The sequence below is a fragment of the Nycticebus coucang genome, chromosome X (assembly GCF_027406575.1).
Source record: "Nycticebus coucang isolate mNycCou1 chromosome X, mNycCou1.pri, whole genome shotgun sequence".
NCBI lineage: Eukaryota > Metazoa > Chordata > Mammalia > Primates > Lorisidae > Nycticebus > Nycticebus coucang.
Genome location: NC_069804.1, coordinates 89,172,107 through 89,193,182, shown reverse-complemented (window position 1 = coordinate 89,193,182; position 21,076 = coordinate 89,172,107). Strand labels below are relative to the sequence as shown.

At 40.6% G+C, this 21,076-nt stretch overlaps 1 protein-coding gene and 1 pseudogene across 2 annotated transcripts in view; both read right to left on the bottom strand.

Moving 5' to 3' along the window:
- Positions 1 to 21,076, bottom strand: part of ATP7A (ATPase copper transporting alpha) — a 219,408-nt gene that overhangs the window by 195,951 nt on the left and 2,381 nt on the right. The window lies entirely within an intron of this gene.
- Positions 18,947 to 19,303, bottom strand: LOC128577405 (DNA repair and recombination protein RAD54B-like; annotated as a pseudogene).

The following is a 21,076-nucleotide window of genomic DNA, read 5'->3' as shown; positions in this document are numbered from 1 at the left end:
AAAAACTGCCAAGGACTCCATTCCTTTTAGAGCAGTCCCAAAGAAGATGAAATATTTTGGAATTTACCTAACAAAAGATGTGAAAGGTTAGCCGGGCGTTGTGGCGGGCGCCTGTAGTCCCAGCTACTCGGGAGGCTGAGGCAAGAGAATCGCTTAAGCCCAGGAGTTGGAGGTTGCTGTGAGCTGTGTGAGGCCACGGCACTCTACCGAGGGCCATAAAATGAGACTCTGTCTCTACAAAAAAAAAAAAAAAAAAAAAAAAAAAAGATGTGAAAGGTCTATATAAAGGGAACTATGAAACTCTGAGAAAAGAAATAGCTGAAGATGTTAACATATGGAAAAACACACCATGCTCGTGGCAAAGAATCAGTATTGTTAAAATGTCCACATTACACAAAGCAATATATATATTTAATGCAATCCTTATTAAAGTACCACTGTCATGCTTTAAAAATCTGGAAAAAAATAGCATTTCATTTTCTATGGAATCAGAATAAACCTCAAATAACCAAGACATTACTCAGAAATAAAACCAAATCAGGAGGAATCATGCTACCAGTCTTCACACTATACTGTAAGTCTATAGTCATCAAAACAGCATGACACTGGCACACAAATAGAGAGGTAGATGTATGGAACAGAATAGAGAACCAAGAGATGAACCCAGCACTTATCGTCATTTGATCTTTGATAAGCCTATCAAAAACATTCATTGGGGTTAAGACCTCCTATTTAACAAATGGTGCTGGGTGAACTGGCTGGCAACCTATAGAAGACTGAAACTGGACCATCACCTTTCACCATTAACAAAAATTGATTCTCACCAGATTAAAGATTTAAACTTAAGATATGAAACTATAAAGATACTAGAGGAGAGTCCAGGGAAAACATTTGAAGAAATTGACCTGGGAGATGATTTTATGAGGAAGAGCCCTTGGGCAACTGAAGAAACACCAGAAATACATTACTGGGACCTAATCAAACTAAAAAGCTTCTGCACATCCAAGAACGCAGTACATAAAACAAGAAGACAGCCCTCAGATCGGGAGAAAATATTTGCAGGTTATGTTTCTGACAAAAGTTTGATAACCAGTACCCACACGAAACTCAAACTTCTTTTTTTTTTGTTTTGTTTTTTTGTAGAGACAGAGTCTCACTGTACCACCCTTGGGTAGAGACACGGCTCACAGCAACCTCTAACTCTTGGGCTTACGCGATTCTCTTGCCTCAGCCTCCCAAGCAGCTGGGACTACAGGCGCCCACCACAACGCCCGGCTATTTTTTTGTTGTTGCAGTTTGGCCGGGGCTGGGTTTGAACCCACCACCCTCGGCATATGGGGCCGGCACCCTACTCACTGAGCCACAGGCGCCACCCAGAACTCAAACTTCTTAATGAGAAAAGAACAAGTGATCCCATTTCATTGTGGGCAAGAAACTTGAACAGAAGATTCTCTGCAGAAGACAGGCACATCATCAGAGAAATGCAAATCAAAACCACTTTGAGATACCATCTAACTCTATTAAGAGTAGCCCACATAGGGCGGCGCCTGTGGCTCAGTCAGTAAGGCACCGGCCCCATATACCGAGGGTGGCGGGTTCAAACCCGGCCCCGGCCAAACTGCAACCAAAAAATAGCCAGGCGTTGTGGCGGGCGCCTGTAGTCCCAGCTACTCAGGAGGATGAGGCAAGAGAATCGCTTAAGCCCGGGAGTTGGAGGTTGCTGTGAGCTGTGTGAGGCCACGGCACTCTACCAAGGGCCATAGGGTGAGACTCTGTCTCTACAAAAAAATAAAAATAAAAATAAAAAATAAAATAAATAAAATAAAAAAAAATAGCCAGGCGTTGTGGCGGGCGCCTGTAGTCCCAGCTACTTGGGAGGCTGAGGCAGGAGAATCGCCTAAGCCCAGGAGTTGGAGGTTGCTGTGAGCTGTGTGACGCCACGGCACTCTACCGAGGGCGATAAAGTGAAACTCTGTCTCTACAAAAAAAAAAAAGAGTAGCCCACATAACAAAATCCCAAAACTACAGATGTTGGCATGGATGTGAGAGAAGGGAACACTTCTACACTGTTGCTGGGAATGCAAGCTAATACGTACTTTCTGGAAAGAATGTTGAAGAACACTTGGGGAACTAAAAGTAGACCTGCGATTTGATCCTGCAATTGCTCTACTAGATATATATCCAGAAGACCAAAAATCACTTTACAACAAGGCATTTGCACCAGAATGTTTATTGTGCCCTATTCATAATTGCCAAGTCATGGCAACAGCCCAAGTGCCCACCGACCCATGAATGGATTAACAAATGTAGTATATGTATACCATGGAATATTGTGCAGCCATAAAAAAGATGGAGACTTTACTACCTCTTTTATGTTTACATAGATGGAAATGGATCATATTCTTCTTAGTAAAGTATCTCAGGAATGGAAAAAAATATCCAATGTACTCAATACTATTATGAAACCAATATGTAATCATCCACACTTTCATACGAAAGACAAAACATAATTATATCCCAGAAAGAAAGAGAGAAGAGGGTGAAGGGAGGGAAAAGAGGTGGAAAGAGTGGATGGGAGGAGGGAAGGTAATCAGTGGGATCTCACCTACTGTGCATATTGCAAGGGTACATGTCAAATACACTAAGAGTAGGGTATAAATGTCCAAATACAACAATTAAATAAGTGAGATGAATGCTACATTAACCAGTTTGATGTAAACATTCCAAATTGTATATAAAATCATCACATTGTACCCCATAAATGCAGTAATACACACAGTTATGATCTAATTAAAAAACTGAAAAAAAGAGGACAGAGGCAAGATGACTGACTAGAGCCAGCTTTCCACAGAGGCTCCCATCCAGGTGAGAGTTAGGGGACAGAAGTTTGGCTAGTAAGCCGATGGACTGGAGCTGAGCCAAGAGAGAAGGTTGAAGAACAGACATCAATCCTGCTGAGGCGAGCTGCGACCCCAAGGATCCAAAAAAAAGTACAGAATCCATCGCCTAATGGACAAGAGTCCCCTCCCCCATGATAACGGCTCGCAGTACTCCATACAAACAAGCGAGCAGAGTTCAAAAGTCCTCCCATTTTATACCATGGGAGAGACCCTCTAAAAACCGGACCTCCTTCCCAGCTAGAGTGCCATGACATTCTCCTGTCAGGCATAAAACTGTATAAAAATGTATATATTCTCTACCAGCAATTCTGAACTCCCAGCACTCCCCTCCACTCTCACCCCAAGGTCTGAAAGCCTGTCCACCATGGAGTCCAGATTCTTGGGTATCTTCTTGGGAGCTGTGAACAGGGCATGGACTGCTGCTGGTCAGTGCTCATTCTGTAGCACGGGAGTGAGGAGAGGACGGTCAGCTGAGAGGGAACCATACAGGAGCGGCGGTGCCCCAAGGCAAAGAACAGCAGTTGCAGCAGCAACAGTAGGGCTCACACTCTTGGATGTTCCAGAGTCACACCCCCTATCTCTCTGGGCAACCAGAGGAGGCTGGGCATCGTCTCCAGTGGGACCCACTGACGGAGCAGATCTGGGATGGAAATGCAGGCCCTGTGAATGAAGGGTATGCCTGAGGAGGTACCAGCCTGAGCAGAGCACAGGGACTACAATACGCACATGCAGAGAGGGCAACTCCCAGGGCGGGGCTGTCCAAGAGGACAGCTTTACTGAGCCTAAGATGCACCCGGCCCTCAGGGAATCATAGCTAAGACAAAGGCAGGCAGGTAGAGGCTAGACCTGACAGCTAACCATGCCGCCCCAATACAACCTGCAGCCGAAACCAGGCAGTGGCACAGACCAGGACTGAGTGGCAATTTCTGTGAACTCAAACAGTGTCTCATCCACAGGGGAATATAGCTGGGACAGAAACAAATTCTGCAAAGTTGTTCTATTCTGTCAGCAACATCAATCAGAGATGGCACTGGAACTGAGTGAACAACCCCTGCCTCCATTAAGCACCCGAGGTTGTCAGGCCTCCCCTCCCCCTGCCAGATAGTGGAAAATAGCAGTGGCCTAGCTGATGAGACATAGATCACCCTGTGACTAAGGCAGGCGCAAACCCCTGGAGCATCTGCTCATTGGAGGGAACTGGGTCACAAACCTGCAGGGTTACCAGTGACTGAGTGTGACAAAGAAGCAAGGTTGGGAAAGTGGCATCAACCTCCCCAGACTAATTTACTTGCTGGGTGAGTCCTCCTGACCTCATGGAACACCGGAGCAAGTCATACTTGAGCTGCCAAGAGACCTCTGCTATCTACCCGCCAGAGACCTTTAGAACTCTCCCACCTGAGACTGGCGGTGACTGAGACAATTGATTTGGACCTCTTGAACTAGGCCAATCACCTGTGGACTATCCAGGTGATAGTGTTGATTGTGAGAAGGTTTGATTTTCCTTTTCCAAATGTTGCCTGTGGGGGCCGGGGTGACTGGTATTTCTCCACAGCTGAGACTTCAAACCAGAGTAACTGATTCAGTAGGGTAGGACACAGACCAGCGGAAAATAAGACAGAGCCACTTAGCCCCACCACACCAAGCAGGTCCCCAATTTCTCGGGCCATAATAATGTACGGGTACTTAGCAAAGTTCTAGGGGAAAAGGTACAGACACCAGTCCCAGTTTTCGGGCAAAGGGATGGTTAATCACTACTCCTGGAGCCACCAACCCAACTTCTCTTTATCTGCTCATCTAGTCAAATGGTGTAAAATAATCATGAGGTGGAATCAGTGGAAAAAATCGGGTAACATGAATACCCAGAGTAGCTCAACTCCCCCAAGGAAAGATATGGTGGACACAATTGAAGATCCCATTCATAAACAGATGGCTGAGATGTCAGAAATAGAATTCAGAATATGGAGTGCAAATAAGATTAATAGAATAGAGGCAAAGTTGGAATTAGAAATTCAAGGAGCATTTCAAAAGTTGTCTCAAGAATTAACAAATTCAAAGACAAAATCACCAAAGATTTTGACACATTGAGATAAGAATTTGCAGCCCTCAAAGATCTGAGAAATACAGTAGAATCCCTCAATAACAGAGTGCAGCAAGCAGAAGAAAGGATTTCTGACATTGAATACAAAGCTACTGAACACTCCCAAACTCTCAAAGAGGAAGAGAAATGGAGAACAAAAATGGATCATTCTCTCAGATAGCTCCGGGATAATTCAAAGAAAACTAATATTCGCCTCACAGGAATCCCTGAAGGCGACAAAGTGGCTTCACAAGGCACAGAGGCTCTTCTGCATGAAATTAGTAAAGAGAACTTTCCAGACGTGGAAGAGATTCTGAATTTCAGATATCAGGCAGTTTCAGAACCCCAGCATGACTCAACCCAAATAAGACATCCTCCAGGCACATCATAATTAATGTCACTAAAGTTAATACAAAGGTGAAAATTCTGAAAGCAGTCAGATGTAAGAAAACCATAACCTACCAGAGGAAGAATATTACAATGACTGCAGATCTCTCTGCTGAAAACGTTCAAGCTAAAAGAGGGTGGTCATCGACTTTTAATCACCAAAAACAAAGTAACTTTCAATCCAGGATCCTGTGTCCAGCTAAACTGAGTTTTATTTATGATGGAGAAATTAAATACTTTAATGACATTCACATGTTGAAGAAATTTGCCATAACTAAACCAGCTCTTCAGGATATTCTCAGACCAATCCTCCATAATGACCAGCACAGTCCTCCACCACAAAAGTAAACTCACTTAGAACCTTTTGATCAAATTCCAATTTCCACAGTGGTGAAAGGATTAAAAATGTCCACTGGACTGTCGAAAAACTTGATACCCAAAATTCTACCAGGTTTATCAATATTCTCAGTTAATGTGAATGGCTTAAATTGTCCTCTAAAGAAGCACACGTTGGCTGACTGGATACAAAAACTCTGGCCAGATACCTGCTGCATACAAGAATCTCACCTTACCTTAAAAGACTCAGGGTGAAAGGACAGTCATCTATATTCCAGGCAAATGGAAATCAGAAAAAAGCAGGTATTGCAATTCTATTCACAGATACAATAGGCTTTAAACCAATACAAGTAAATAAGGATAAGGATGATCATTTCATATTTGTAAAGAGTAATACTCAATATGATGAGATTTCAATTATTAATATTTATGCACCCAACCAGAATGTGCCTCAATTTATAAGAGAAACTCTAACAGACATGAGCAACTCGATTTCCTCCAGCTCCATAACAGTCAGAGATTTTAACACTCCTTTGGCAGTGTTGGATAGATCCTCCAATAAGAAGCTAAGCAAAGAAATTTTAGATTTAAACTTAACCATTCAACATTTGGATTTAACAGACATCTACAGAACATTTCATCCCAACAAAACTGAATACACATACTTCTCATCAGCTGACAGAACATACTCCAAAATTGATCATATCTTCAGTCACAAGTCTAACCTCAAGAAATTTAAAAGAATAGAAAGTATTCCTTGCATCTTCTGGGACCACCATGGAATAAAAGTTGAACTCAGCAACAACGGGAATCTGCATACTCATACAAAAACATGGAAGATAAATAACCTTATGCTGAATTATAGCTGGGTCACAGATGAGATTAAGAAGAAAATTACCAAATTTTTGGAACAAAATAATAATGAAGACATTAATTATCAGAACCGTTGGGATACCCAAAGGCAGTCCTAAGAGGGAAATTTATAGCACTGCAAGCCTTCCTCAAGAGAATGGAAAGAGAGGAAGTTAACAACTTCATGGGACCCAATCCCAAACCCAGCAAAAGAAAAGAAATAACCAAAATTAGAGCAGAATTAAATGAAATTTAAAATAAAAGGATTATACAACAGATCAACAAATTAAAAAGTTGGTTTTTTGAACAGGTCAATAAAATAGATAAACCTTTGGCTAACCTAATCAGGAAAAAAAAAGACTAAAATCTCTAACTTCATCAATCAGAAATAACAAAGACGAAATAACAACAGATTCCTCAAAAATTCAAATACTCAAATTTAATGAATATTACAAGAAACTTTATTCTCAGAAATATGAAAATCTGAAGGAAATTGACCAATACTTGGAAGCATACCACCTTCCAAGACTTATCCAGAATAAAGTAGAAATGTTGAACAGGCCTATATCAAGTTCTGAAATAGTATCAATTATACAAAATCTCCCTAAAAAGAAAAGCCCAGGACCAGATGGCTTCACCAAAATTTGGTCAGAATTCTACCAAACCTTTAAAGAGGAACTAGTACTGGGCAGTGCCTGTGGCTCAGTCGGTAAGGCGCCGGCCCCATATACCGAGGGTGGTGGCTTCAAACCCAGCCCCGGCTGAACTGCAACCAAAAAATAGCTGGGCGTTGTGGCAGGCGCCTGTAGTCCCAGCTACTCGGGAGGCTGAGGCAAGAGAATCGCTTAAGCCCAGGAGTTGGAGGTTGCTGTGAGCTGTGTGAGGTCACGGCACTCTACTGAGGGCCATAAAGTGAGACTCTGTCTCTACAAAAAAAAAAAAAAAAAAAAGAGGAACTAGTACCTATATTACTCAACCTTTTCCAAAATATAGAAAAAAGAAGGAATACTACCCAAAACATTCTATAAAGCAAACATCACCTTGATCCCCAATCCAGGAAAAGACACAAAAAGAAAAGAAAATTATAGACCAATATATATCACTAATGAATATGGATGCAAAAATATTCAACAAGATCCTAACAAACAGAATCCAGCAACACATCAAACAAATTATACACCATGACCAAGTGGGTTTTATCCCAGGGTCTCAAGGCTGGTTCAATATATGTAAATCTATAAATATAATTCAGCACATAAACAAATTAAAAAACAAAGACCATATAATTCTTTCAATTGATGCAGAAAAAGCTTTTGATAATATCCAGCATCCCTTCATGATCAGAACACTTAAGAAAATTGGTATAGGTTGGGCCTCGTCTTCCGGCAATACTAGGACACTGTGCAATCTGAGAGACGGGTGATGTGTCCTCAGCCACTCTCTAGACTTTTTATGGTCCTGATTTGCAGACCTGCCTGGGGACGGATGTACCAAGGTGACTGTGGCAGCCATGTCTCTTGGAATATCCAGCAAAAGCAACAACAATCAAAGAAGCCCTAGCCAGATGGGAACAACTTCCTGCTGTCAAATTTTGTGATGCATCTGAGGAGTCAGAACTGAACGTGATGCTGCTCTGCTCCAGGCATGGACCTCCATGGCTCAGAAGCAATGACCACCTCTTCCTCATTCTTTCCTCAGAGACCTGGGAAATGACCAGGTATTGAACAGAGTCTTTGTCCCCTTCGGTAGAGTACCATGTCATCATTGCTCACAGCAACTTCAAACTCTTGGGCTTAAGTGATCCTCTTGCCTCAGCCTCCCAAATAGCTGGGACTACAGACACGCACCACAACACCTGGCTATTTTTTAGAGACAATGTCTTGCTCTTACTCAGGCTGGTCTTGAACTCCTCCGCTCAAGAAATCCACCTGTGGGCGGCACCTGTGGCTCAGTCGGTAAGGCGCCGGCCCCAAATACCGAGGGTGGCGGGGTTCAAACCCGGCCCTGGCCAAATCGCAACCAAAAAAAAAAATAGCTGGTTGTTGTGGCGGGCGCCTGTAGTCCCAGCTACTCGGGAGGCTAAGGCAAGAGAATCACTTAAGCCCAGGAGTTGGAGGTTGCTGTGAGCTGTGTGAGGCCACGGCACTATACCGAGGGCCATAAAGTGAGACTGTCTCTACAAAAAAAAAAAAAAAGAAAGAAAGAAAGAAATCCACCTGTTTCGGCCTCCCAGAGTGCTAGGCACAATTAGAAATTTTAAAACAGGAACTTAGTACAGTGGAAAAGTCAGTTGATCATCAACTTTATTTTTACAGTTTGTGGTGAATACTTAGGAAGCTAGAAAGAGAAATGGAGCACTGATACATAAACACATGGATGAGCCTGGAAACATTTCACTCAGTGAAGGAAGCCAGTTAAAAAAGCCCACCTGGTTTATAATCCTATTTCTGTGAAATATCCAGATAGGCAGATTCTAGAGGCAGAACGCTGATTGGGTGTCCCCATGGGATAGGGAAAGCCTCTATGTGAACCAACCATTTAATAGGTACAGTTGAGATGTCTCTTTCTCAGGCAAGGGAAATGTTCTGAATTAGATAGGGGTGATGGTTGCACAGCTTTGTGAATTCACTGAAAAAAACACTGAATTGACACTGTTCAAAGGGCAAATTTTTATGGTATGTAAATCATAGGTCAAAGAGAGAGAAAATCAGAGACAGACATAAAGAGGTTGTTAACGTGAGGCCACAGGCACTTCTGTGGAGATAACTGTGGGTCACCCAATGAGAACAAGCAGTATTTATAAAGAGCTTCCAATGTGTTGCAAGAGAGTTGCCTCTACCACTACCATCACCAGCAACACCACTTGCCTCTGGCAGATCCTTAAAGCTGGGAATAGAAGGTGACATGTGTGGGGGAGGAAAAGGGAGGAGGGTCCTGATGGGAGGGTGCTGTATGCTTGTGGAAGCTGAAGATGGGTTGACTAGGAAGGGGCATCCTGCCCGATGGGCAAGAGGGTGTGTGTTTAGTTGTCCCTGGTCCATTAATGCTAAGGTGGAAGCAGCCACAGATGAGGGAGGCTGTCACTGCCGTCCTGACCATTTGGGACTGATGACTTCAGGGGTGTGGGGACTGAGGCTCTCCAGGCTGTTGGGTGAAAATGGTTGCTGGATGAAAGCCTTGCCAGGCTGGTCATGGATTTAGAAAAGCTCACCCTTGGGAAATTCTCCTCAGTCATCTTCAGTCAAACCAATAATTTTTTTCTAGTAGAGAACCTTTGTTGACTTTATAACAATTACAACAATAGCTGGTGATTGTACTTAGGCAATTATGTATTCATGTTTATATACTTATAATTATGAAAAATTTATAAATAACATACACTAAATTTGTAATAAAAAAAGAAAATTGGTATAGAAGGGACATTTCTTAAACTGATAGAGGCCATCTACAGGAAACCCACAGCCAATATCGTATTGGAGTTAAATTAAAATCATTTCCACTCAGATCAGGAATCAGGCAAGGTTGCCCATTCTCTCCACTGCTCCTCAACATTGTAATAGAAGTTTTACCAATGCAATTAGGGAAGAAAAGGCAATCAAGGGTATCCATATACAAGTATATGGATATAGGGTCAGAAGAAATCAAACTTTCACTCTTCGCAGATGACATGATTGTATATCTGGAAATCACCAGGGATTCCACTACAAAACTCTTAGATGTGATCAGCAGCATCTCAAGTTACAAAATCAACACTCATAACTCAGTAGCCTTTATATATACCAACAATAGTCAAGCTGAAAAAACAGTCAAGGACTCTATTCCGTTCACAGAAGTGCCAAAGAAGATGAAATATTTGGGAGTTTATCTAACAAAGGACGTGGAAGATCTCTATATACAGAACTATGAAACTCTAAGAAAAGAAATAGCTGAAGATGTTAAAAATGGAAAAACATACCATGCTCATGGCTGGGAAGAATCAACATTGTTAAAATGTCCACATTACCCAAAGCAATATACAATTTTAATGCAATCCCTATGAAAGCTCCACTGTTATACTTTAAAGATCTCGAAAAAATAATACTTCATTTTATATGGAATCAGAACAAACCTCGAATAGCCAAGACATTACTCAGAAATAAAAACAAATCAGAGAGAATCACGCTACCAGACCTCAACTATACTATAATCAATAGTGATCAAAACAGCATGGTACTGGCACAAAAACAGACATGTAGATGTATTGGAACGGAATAGAGAACCAAGAGATGAACCCAGCTACTTACCATTACTTGATCTTTGACAAGCCAATTATAAACATTCAGTGGGGAAAAGATTCCCTATTTAACAAATGGTGCTGGGTGAACTGGCTGGCAACCTGTAGAAGACTGAAACTGGACCCACACCTTTCACCAGTAACTAAGATAGACTCTCACTGGATTAAAGATTTAAACTTAAGACACGAAACTATAAAAATACTAGAAGAAAGTGCAGGGAAAACTTTTGAAGAAATCGGCCTGGGAGAATATTTTATAGGAGCCCCCCCGGGCAATTGAAGCAGCATCAAAAATACAATACTGGGACCTGATAAAACTAGCCCTCAGAATGGGAGAAGATATTTGCAGGTTATGTTTCGGAAAAAAGTTTAATCACCAGAATCCACAGAGAACTCAAACATATTAGCAAAAAAAGAACAAGAGATCCCATCGCAGGCTGGGCAAGGGATTTGAAGAGAACTTCTCTGAAGAAGACAGGTGCACAGCCTAAAGACATATGAAAAAATGCTCATCATCCTTAATCATCAGAGAAATGCAAATCAAAACTACTTTGTGATATCATCTAACTACAGTAAGATAAGCCCATATCACAAAATCCCAAGACCAGAGATGTGGGCATGGATGTGAAGAAAAGGGAATACTTCTACACTGCTGGTGGGAATGCAAACTAATACATTCCTTTTGGCAAGATGTTTGGAGAATGCTTAGAGATCTAAAAATAGACCTGCTATTCGATCCTATAATTCCTCTACTAGGTATATACCCAGAAGACCAAAAATCACATTATAACAAAGATATTTGTACCAGAATGTTTATTGAAGCCCAATTCATAATTGTTAAAGCATGGAAGAAGCCCAAGTGCCCATCTACCCATGAATGGATTAATAAATTGTGGTATATTTACACCATGGGATATTATGCAGCCTTAAAGAAAGATGAAGACTTTACCTCTTTCATGTTTACATGGTGGAGCTGGAACATATTCTTTTTAGCAAAGTATCTCAAGAATGGAAGAAAAAGTATCCAATGTACTCAGCCCTACTATGAAATTAATTTATAGCTTTCATACGAAAGCTATAACCCACTTATAGCCTAAGAATATGGGGAAAGTGGAAATGGAGGGGAGGGGAAAGGGGAGGATGGGTGAAAGGAGGGTAATTGGTGGGACCACACCTACGGTGCATCTTACAAGGGTACATGTGAAAGTTACTAAATGTAGAATATAAATGTTTTAACACAATAACTAAGAAAAAGCCAGAAAGGCTATGTTAACCAGTGTGATGAAAATATTTCAAATTGTGGGCGGCACCTGTGGCTCAGTCGATAAGGCGCCGGCCCCATATACCGAGGGTGGCAGGTTCAAACCCGGCCCCAGCTTAACTGCAACCAAAAAATAGCCGGGCGTTGTGGCGGGCGCTTGTAGTCCCAGCTGCTCGGGAGGCTGAGGCAAGAGAATCGCTGAAGCCCAGGAGTTGGAGGTTGCTGTGAGCTGTGTGATGCCACGGCACAATACCGAGGGCTATAAAGTGAGACTCTGTCTCCTTAAAAAAAAAAAAAAAGAAAGAAAACATTTCAAATTGTATATAAAAGCAGCGCATGGTACCCCACGATTGCATTAATGTACGCAGCTGTGATTTAATAATAAATAAATAAATAGGGCGGCGCCTGTGGCTCAGTGAGTAGGGCGCCACCCCCATATGCCGAGGGTGGCGGGTTCAAACCCAGCCCCGGCCAAACTGCAACAAAAAAATAGCTGGGCGTTGTGGCGGACGCCTGTAGTCCCAGCTGCTTGGGAGGCTGAGGCAAGAGAATCGCGTAAGCCCAAGAGTTAAAGGTTGCTGTGAGCTGTGTGATGCCATGGCACTCTACCCGAGGGCGGTACGGTGAGACTCTGTCTCTACAAAAATAAATAAATAAATAAATAAATAAATAAAAATAAAAACTGGAAAAAAAAAACTATGGATCCTTACTTTTCATATTACTTTGATAATTACCCTGGACACTGTGACTCACACCTGTAATCCTAGCATTCTGGGAGGCCGAGGCAGGTGGACTGTTTGAGATTAGGAGTTCAGGATGAGCCTGAGCAAGAGTGAGACCTAGTCTTTAAAAAAAAAAAAAAAAAAAAAACAGCCAACCCTTATGGCGAGCACCTGTAGTCCCACCCACCTGGGAGGCTGAGAGAAGAGGATCACTTGATCCCAAGAGTTTGAGGTTGCTCTGAGCTATGTACGCACCATGGCACTCTAACCAGGGCAGCAAAGTAAGACTCTGTCTCATGAAAAAAAAATAAAAACGGTTGACATCTGCAGCACAGTGATTATGGCACCAGCCACATACACAGAGGCTGCTGGGTTCAAACCTGGCCTGGGCCAACTAAAGCAACAATGACAACCACAACAAAAAAAATAGCCTGGCATTGTGGTGGGCACCTGTAGTCCCAGCTACTTGGGAGGCTGAGGCAAGAGATTCGCTTAAGCCCAAGAGTTTGAGGTTGCTGTGAGTTGTGATGCCACAGCACCCTACCGAGGGCAACATAGTAAGACTCAGTCTCAAAAAAAAAGAAAAGAAATAAAGAAAGAAAAGAAAAGAAAAAAGAAATCGCCATGGAAATTGTGAGCTACCAACATCTTAGTTTGTTTAATTATCAATTTGCTCATTCATACATTAAAAAAAAGCTAAGTGAATGTTTCTCCTTTTAGGACTAACAAGGAACTTAATTCCAACAGAACAACTTTATTCAAATGTCTATGTACTTTAAAAACTACAATTCCTTTATGTTAGGTAAAAACATAGGTTCTGAGGCCAAGAGATCCCAGGCTTTAGATCCCAATTTAGCCACTTAACATATCTGGGGATAAAATTTGGCCCAATGAAAGTATATGTCTGGGGCGCCAGCCACAAACACTGTAGCTGGCAGGTTCAAATTCAGCCTGGGCCTGCCAAACAATAATTACAAATACAACAACAAAACAGCCGGTGGTCCCAGCTACTTGAGAGGATGAAGCAACAGAATCGCTTAAGCCCAAGAGTCTGAGGTTGCTGTGAGCTGTGACCTCACAGCACTCTACCCAGGGTGATAGCTTGAGACTCTTGACTCAAAAAAAAAAAAAAAAGAAAAGAAAGTATATGTCTACTCTTACCAAAATGCAAACAATAGACAAGGTACCAGAGTTATTTTTCACACCAGACAGAGGAATAGTTCTGGTCACCTTCACTTATATACATTAGAAAAAGATAATAAAAGCTTCAGGATCCCATGACTTACCACTTGCCTTAAAGTTAAGAAACAGGAGTTTGGGGAGGAGGAGCAGGGGTTGTAATAAGCACAGTAGACAAACTCAGACAATTCTAATCATACCTTGGCACTCAACATCAAATAATAAATACTGTACTAAATAAATAATTCTTTCATCATTTTGATAAAGAATTTCACTCTGTCACCCAGGTTAGAGTGCCATGTTGTCAGCCTAGCTCACAGCAACCTCAAACTCCTGGGTTCAGGCAACCCTCCAGCCTCAGCCTCCTGAGTAGCTATTCCCATGCCACCACACCCAGCTATGATTTATATTCTTTTTAGTAGATACAGGAGTCTCCTTTTACTCAGGCTGGTCTTGAAATCTTGACCTCAAACAATCCTCCTGCCTTTGCCTCCCAGAGTGCTAGGATTACAGGCCTGACACACTGTGTTCAGCTAAATAAATTATTCTTTTCCCCATCATCACTCAAGAAATTTAAAATTTTAAAAATACCTGAAGATTGTCTTGACGTCTATAGCTCAGTGGCTAGGGCGCCAGCCACATACACCAGAGATGGCGGGTTTGAACCCGGCCTGGGCCTGCCAAACAACAACAACTACAACCAAAAAATAGCTGGGTATTGTGGCGGGCACCCATAGTCCCAGCTACTCGGGAGGCTGAGGCAAGAGAATCACTTAAGCCCAAGAGTTTGAGGTTGCTGTGAGCTGTAACTCCACAGCACTCTACTGGGGATGACAAAGTGAGACTCTGTCTCAAAAAAAAAAAAAAAAAATAGAATTAACAGTAAAACAGGAAAAAGCATTTATTGGTCAAAATGAAATTCCTGTATGAAATAATTTAATATCATTGCTTTATAATTAATGTATTTATTACTACTATATACTCGATATTAATTTAATAATTTATATTAACATTTTCATCATCATCAAAAAGTTAGATATCTCCTTTTACCACAAAAAAAAAAGGCAATTATACTTGGACCTCTTTAACAACTAAGCTCTTTGTAAGCTTTTGTTAGCTCAAGAATAACTCTTAAGTATCCTCATGACACTAGAGGTCAGATACAAATTTATTCCAAGTAGTCATGAGAATTTTCTTTAGAGGGCTCTCTATTTTAGAGGTCTTTCTCTCTGTTCGTGTTATCTCTGTTGACAGATTTTCAAGTCTTAACAGAAGTTCTCTTAGTGCTTTCCTCTCTAAGTGGCAGGTAGCACAGTTCAGGAGAACACTGAAAGAGAGCAGAAAGCATTTTCTTCATAGTTCCAAGAGGTATACAGTGCTCTACAAACTCTCAGGTGAGAATTGGGAAGGGAAGTAATTCATGTATTTTTCCCTTCCTGCCTTGGTTGGGACATCAAATGCACATGCAGGATCAGTAGCAATTACAATAGGAAACGTAAAACTTCATGTATTACTATTTTACAAACAAAATCAACTAAGGTAAGTGGCCAAACTAAAACAACATCCCTAAAACATGAAATAACCCATTTATTTTAATTAGTAAATTGTTAAAATGCACTCCTGATTAAAGGTCTGAAAAACGTGACTTCTACACTGGAGATTTATAATAAAGATAAGTAAAACAATTTTTTTTTAACCCTTGAGACACAGTTGTATAATTCTAAATATGGAAAGAAAACAAGTGCACATAATTGGCTCAAAATGAGGATATCTGTGAAAACTAATGTGATCTACAAATATCCCATATATTTGAGCTCATGAGGATGAGGAATTCACTTCAATTGCAAACAGTGCTGGAAAAACCGGGAAATTTTTATGAAGCCAGAAATATTGTACACTTATACTTTAACAACACATTCTTTTTTTTTTTTTTTTTTTTTTTTTTGCAGTTTTTGGCCAGGGCTGGGTTTGAACCCACCACCTCCGGCATATGGGGCCAGTGCCCTACCTTTGAGCCACAGGCGCTGCCCAACAACACATTCTTAATACTTGTCCAGACATATACTATCTCAGCAAGTAAGCAAGTTATATCACATTAAATCAACCTGAACACTGAGATTCAGAAGTGAAAAAAATTACTTCTGAAATGGTAGATTGAACTGAAATACTCTGTCTAACCTTTGCCTATTATCTATCTGCCTGCTATACCCACCTCATTTTGACCTATGTTCTAAGAAATACCACTATTTTTTTTTTGAAACAGAGTCTCACTCTGTCACCCTGAGTAGAGTGCCGTCATAGCTCACAGCAACCTCAAATTCCGGGTTTCAAGCGATCCTCCTGCCTCAGCCTCCTGAGTAGCTCGGACTACAGGCATCTGCCACAACTCTAGGCAAGTATTTTACTATTTTTAGTAGAGATGGGTCTAGCTCTTACTCAGGCTGATTTAGAACTCCTAAGCTCAAGCAATCATCCCAGAGTGCTAGGATAACAGGCATGAGCCACCACACCCAACTGAAGTACTTACTTAAAAACAAAACACTGTAAAACATGAACACCCCTTTAAGAAAAATGAATAGAGAGAATATCATTCTCATCTACACTAGTACCTATATCAGTTCATATAAATCTTCTTTCCTCATAATTTAATTTTCCAACTGGCAAATGAAGATGTCAAAAGTCTTGATTAATAAAGTTTGCAAAGCACTTTTAAATACAGACAAAAGAAATAATAATTAGAACTATTTTTCAGGCTGGGAGCAGTGGCTTACAGATTGCCTGAGCTGAGCTCAGGAATTGACCACCAGTCTGAGCAACAGCAACATCCCATCTCCAAAAATATCCAGGTTTGTAGCAGGTTCCTGTAGTCCCAGAAACTCGGGAGGCTGAGGCAAGAGGATCACTTGAGCCTAAGACTTTGAAGTTGCTGTGAGCTATGATGTCATCGCACTCTACCATGGGTGAGAAAGTGAGACATTGTCTTAAAATAAATACATAAATATATATATATATATATATAAAAGAACTATTTTTCAAAAAAAAAGAATGTATTCTCTTAAGAGCCTTCACAGAAGTAAAGGTTGCAGTATGTTAGCTGGGGTTATTTTTTGTGCATGCCTTCTCATTACTTTTTAAATCAATTTTACTGCTTCTTCATACATTTTTCTTATTTGTGTGTGTTTTAAGTCAAGGTTTTATTTATTTCCACAAATATTAAAATAATATTTACAAAAACCAAAGACTACAGTTTATATCATAAATTACAAACATGATTTCTTTGCTATTTTTAAGCTAAGTAAAACCTTAATTTTTCGGGCGGTGCCTGTGGCTCAGTCGGTAAGGCGCTGGCCCCATATACCGAGGGTGGCGGGTTCAAGCCCGGCCCCGGCCAAACTGCAACCAAAAAATAGCCGGGCGTTGTGGCAGGCGCCTGTAGTCCCAGCTACTCGGGAGGCTGAGGTAAGAGAATCGCTTCAGCCCAGGAGTTGGAGGTTGCTGTGAGCTGTGTGATGCCATGGCACTCTACCGAGGGCGAAAAAGTGAGACTCTGACTCTACAAAAAAAAAAAAAAAAACCTTAATTTTTCTCATTCTGATTTTTACTATGAAAGAAATCTTTTTCAAAAGAAGACATTTATAATGAATCAAGATATAGGTTTAAATCGGACAGCCAAAATATATAATAGCTTCAATAGAACACCTTATTTTGCCAGACAAAAAAAGAGAGGTGGGATAAGAGTAAGTAATACAATTCCCCTGACCTTAATTACCTAACAATCTTTAAAAGCAGTTTTAATGAAATAAATGTTTTTCTAGAGAATATTTGAGTGTATTTTCACTTCTACAAATTAGTGGGGGGGGGAATTACACAAAGAAAAATTGAGTACTAATCCTTGCTTGCCACAAATAGCTTTGTTACCTTAAGTCATTGAGTTCTCCCTGACCTCAGTTTAACTACCTCTAAATTGAAGAGATAGAAAATACGTATTCTCCAAATACCTTCTATCTCTAAAATCCCAGGAATTATTCCTTCAAAAGATGAAAGCATAAAAACGAATGTCATACAGACAAGCTTCCTATTATTAGGTTAGCACAGCTTCTAAATTAAACTGACTTAACGATCTTAACTACAGCTTTTAGGTCTAATTAAAAATGTTAAAGACTCAGAAATTTGAAAGAATACATATACATATGTTTGTATACCTATTTGTATACAGTTTAATGATCAAATAAAACAACTTTTGTAAGTCCAACAATTAAATTTCTTAGAAGAAAAATGAGAAAAAACAATGAAAACTATAACCATGGCAACTAATCAGTAAATGTTAATATCTCAAAAGCAAAAATAATTAGAAAATCATGTCAATAAAGTTTTTCCATTATAGAGATTAATAATATTTTTCAAGGATAAATATTTTGCTTCAGATATTCCCAAATTAAAGAAATTTGACCAAAATTAAAATTATCAAATTGAAAAACTGAAAAAAATCTTATAGACTGTTATATTCAGGTAGATCATGCCATAATCAAATTGCTTTCAGCTTCTCTACTTCTATTTTTGCTCTTAGTAGTTCTTCCTCTAGCTGCTGCCTTCTTTTCAATATGTCCCTCTTCTCCTGCACATATAATCCAAAGTGTTTTTAGTTTTATAAAATTATCTGATGCTCCTCTTTCAACATTTGTAGGATCTGAGGATCATACCCTAACAGTGACCTAAAATATTCTCCACTTTCATGCCAAAAAATAACATCTCTCCTTGGAATAGAAGATGGAAAAGATGTCATTCTCATATCAACGGAAGAAAGTGAAGGTGATAAGGATGTTTCTATAACATGTACTAAGTCATGTTCTCTTTGCTCTAAAGTATCACTCTGTTGAGAATTTAAAACCAGTGGAGGAGGTGGTTTAATGTCTTCTTGGTTCACCTCCACTATAATAGCAACAGGATGGTGATCCAATGTTACCTGTAGTAAACTAGTACCAGCCTGTATCTCTGCATCCAAGTTTGCACTGTATGAGGTGGATCTAATGTTGCCACAGCAGATGCTTCTAAACTACATTTTCCACTATAATTATCCCTGTGATGAATTTCTCTAGTATATTCTTCAGTAAGCAGAAGATTTAAACTGCATATTCCAGGATCATTTTGTGACTGGAGAAAGCTGTTTTTATTTGCAGCACCTTCAAATAATTTTCTATCAAAATTCTGGCTTATAATCTCTTCATTCAGACTTGAATTACTTCTTCCTGGTGGTATTAAATTTAGTTTCTTGAAGGAGTTACCCTGAAACTGACTTGGTGCCACAGATCATCTCATATTCAGCAGTAGTGATCTTTAAAATACTCCATTAAGGAAGCTATGCACTAATACCAGTACCAAGTGCAGCCTCCAAAGCAATTTTGTAACCCTTTTGCTGGACTGACCATCAGAGCAGCAAAAATGTGACAGAAATCGCTGGTCCAGGCTCAGCGCCTATAGCTCAGTGGCTAGAGTGCCAGCCACATACACCAGAGCTGGTGGGTTCAAATCCAGTCTGGGCCTGCCAAACAACAATAACAACTACAACCAATAAACAGCTAGGCATTGTGGCGGGCACCTGTAGTCCCAGCTACTTGGGAGGCTGAGGCAAGAGAATTGCTTAAGCCCAAGAGCATGAGGTTGCTGTGAACTGTGATGCCACTGCACTCTATCCAGGGCCACAAAGTGAGACTCTGTCTCAAAAAAAAAGAAAGAAAGAAAAGAAATCGCTGGTCCAGAGAAGAACCGTGAGTAGACAGAGAACCCCTCACTGCCTCAGAAGCTTAAGACCTCTTCATGCATTTTTCAAAGAAAACAACTTTTTTTTTTGAAACAGAGTCTCACTATGTCACCCTCACAGCAACCTCCTACTCTTTTTTTTTTTTTTGTAGAGACAGAGTCTTACTTTATGGCCCTCAGTAGAGTGCCGTGGCCTCACACAGCTCACAGCAACCTCCAACTCCTGGGCTTAGGCGATTCTCTTGCCTCAGCCTCCCGAGTAGCTGGGACTACAAGCAACCTCCTACTCTTGGGCTTAAGCAATTCTCTTGCCTCAGCCTCCCAAGTACCTGGGACTACAGGTGCCCGCCACAACACCTATTTATTTGTTGCTGTTGTTGTTGTCATTGTTTTTTTGGCAGGTCCAGGACAGGTTCAAACTCGCCAACCCTGGTGTATGTGGCCAGCCACCCTAGCCGCTGAGCTACAAGAGCCAAGCTAGAAAATAACCTTTTGCATTAGAGAACAGAGATGTTAACCTATCCTCGGGAAGGGTTAGTATTTAGCCCTATCTAGAAGACAGGAATCAAGATCTTCCTAAGGGTATGATTGGACATGAATAGTTTCTATCAGGTTAAGAAGATAGCAGAGAGAGATCAATTTTCAAGAGAAAATAAAAAGCAGAGATTCCTTGAGGAAAACCTGGAACAGCTTCTGGTTTTAGACAATGTTATTCATTCCAAACAATTTAAAAAATATTCCAAATTATATTTAAGACACAAACTCAGTCAGTATTAAAGAATAGCAAATCTCAGGCCAGGCACAGTGGCTCAAGGCTGTAATCCCAGCACTCTGGGAGGCTTGAGCTCACCAGTTCAAGACCAGGCTAAGCAAAAGCAAGACCCCCATCTCTACTAAAAATAGAAAAACTGAGGCAAGAGGATCACTCGAGCTTAAGAGTTGGAGGTTTCTGTGAGCTATAATGCCATGACACTCTACCCAGGGCAATGGCTTGAGACTGTCTCAAAAAAATAAAAAAAAAAGAATAAAAGAATAGCAAATCTAACTTTTCTCTTTCAGATTTGAGTTTGCACCTGAATTAAACTTCGTGTATTAACACTGTCATTTCCATGTACTTTTTTCTATACCAGGCAGTCTCCAGGTTACAAATTAGATAGGTTCTATAGGTTTGTTAAATAGAATTTGTATGTAAATTGGTGCAGTTACATTTACTTATTACCTGCAATAGCCTCTGTTTGTGAGTGCGAGTTGTATTTAAGTTGGATGTTTGTAACCTCAGGGACTGCTGTATGTAGGCTTTCTTATTGGCCAAAATATAGTTAGATATGGCTG